This window comes from Dasypus novemcinctus, chromosome 5 (assembly GCF_030445035.2).
Source record: "Dasypus novemcinctus isolate mDasNov1 chromosome 5, mDasNov1.1.hap2, whole genome shotgun sequence".
NCBI lineage: Eukaryota > Metazoa > Chordata > Mammalia > Cingulata > Dasypodidae > Dasypus > Dasypus novemcinctus.
In genome coordinates, this window is record NC_080677.1 from 155,003,785 (window position 1) to 155,005,837 (window position 2,053).

Here is a 2,053-nt window from a genome sequence, read left to right on the forward strand (position 1 = left end):
GTAGGATTGGCACGGCCACTAACCGGAACTCTACAAAGACCCCAAGGGGCATGTGGCCAGCCCACCCAGGGTCTCAAGGGGGGCCAGGCTCACCCCAGTGTCTACTCCCTCCAAGCGGACAGAGAGGGAGAAAGTTCCATTTCTGTTCTAATGGCAAAAACAAGTTCCGAATGACTCCCCAGGCCACGCAGGTTCATTAAGCTCCCAAGCTACCCTCTCTCATAGAGAGCAAAGTGACTCAGTTTCCCATTCCTGCTTGGCCATCCAACAGGAAGGCAAGCAGGCGTCATTGGCCTTGGACACCCCAAGGTCACACCAACTGCAAAGAAGCCCGGGCCAGGGAGCTGTGGGTCATCTGGATTCTAAAGCTGAGGGAGGCAAACCCTTCTGCCTGGGGAGCCCTGAGAGGATGTCCATCTCCCCCCAACCCCAACGAGCAGGGCTCTGTCTATGGAGGAGCTTCCGTTGATCCGGCTGCTTCTAGAGAAGGTGGATCCCCCTGACAGTTCTCAGAGGCGGCTGGAGGCACACCCAAGGTCCCACCAGGCACAGCAGGGCCTGACTGCACGGCTCTTGAGGGCAGCCGGCCTACTTGCCTCCACCTTATAGCACGGTGGAATCACACTGAAGATGACGTTGGCTGGGCCCTGCCAGGGAGGCCACAGTGGCCATTGGCGGAGCAGCAGAACGCCCGGTGCCCAGCTGGCTTCCTGCCAGGGCAGCTGCTGCAGCTCCTGCCAGGCCCCCAGCCCAACCCTGCAAGTTGCCCCAATGTCTGAGGCTGCAGGCGCCTCTGTGGATTCTCCGTCTTACTTCTCCAAGGAGCATGCCATAAGATCATCTGGCTTAAGTGGGCAAAGGATCTTCAAGATCCTGTTACTGAACAGCTGCTACCTGCCTGCCCAGTGCTAAGAGCCTGCACACATCACACAGCCTCACATGGGGCAGGTGCCGATAGATCCAGCTCATTGCTTTAATAGAAATGACCCCGAGACACAGAGGTTAAGCCACTGGCTCGTGCACCACAGCTCTAGGGGGCAGGGTAGAGACTTGCCCTCCTAGATGCTCTGGAGCCTGTGCTTCTTTCCCTGTGATCCCACCTGCATTTATTGTGTTTGGAGCCGGAGCTGACCCTCCCATTGCCTTAGCCTGCTACATGATGGCAATGGGTTTGTCAGGGACAGGGCAGCAAACTGAAATATTTTTTTAATTCTTGAGGGTCAAACTTTGGGTTAGAGATTTTGAGAAAGAGCATCAGCTTTGTTTTGGTTGTGCAAAGTGGAGTCAGAAGTAAAATCAAGTTCAACCATTACCATTTCCTAGCAAGGAGGGGGGTTGGGAAGTTACTAACCTTAGGTGCAAAATGGGGATAATAAGGACCTCCCAGGGGATTTGTGGGGGGCTGAGGAAATCATGTAGAGAAAGCACCAGGTACAGGGCTGAGGAGGTGGGAAATACCCACTGATTCCTCGCCTTCCTTTCCAAAGAAACTCCTCAAGGCAACAGAAGAAAATAGGCCTTCATTTGTCTTGATTAGTCAGTGATATTCGATGCAGATGGAGCACTGACAAATAATCAAATCTGGAAACATTCCTTGCATTGCTTCTGCCATAACTGGGTGTGCTGGCTTAGCCAAGCAGCTCTTCATGCCTTGACCCTTTATCTATAACGTGCCCAGTCTATCTCACAGGGTCATTCAAAGATTTTTCTTAGAAAGGACTGAAAGTCCTTTAACATTTAAAATAGCATGATTCAGAAACCTTTGCTATTTTCAGTGCAGTAGAGTAATTCCTTGTCTTCTAGAATTGGCATTGGATATGTGTGAAAAAGGAACAATTTTGCAGAAAACCCGACTCCAGCATTTTCTGTGCAGTGTGTTGCTTGCTGCAGATTTCAGAGACATCCTTCTATGAAGACAAGACTGGATGGCTTTCTGCTCCGCTGCAGTGAGAAGAGCAACCCACCCTTCCAGACCTCTCGGCAGACCTCCTCCGCCAAGCAGACCCCATTCCTCCACCCTCCAAGCAGGTGGGGCTCCCACAGCAGCGTTCTC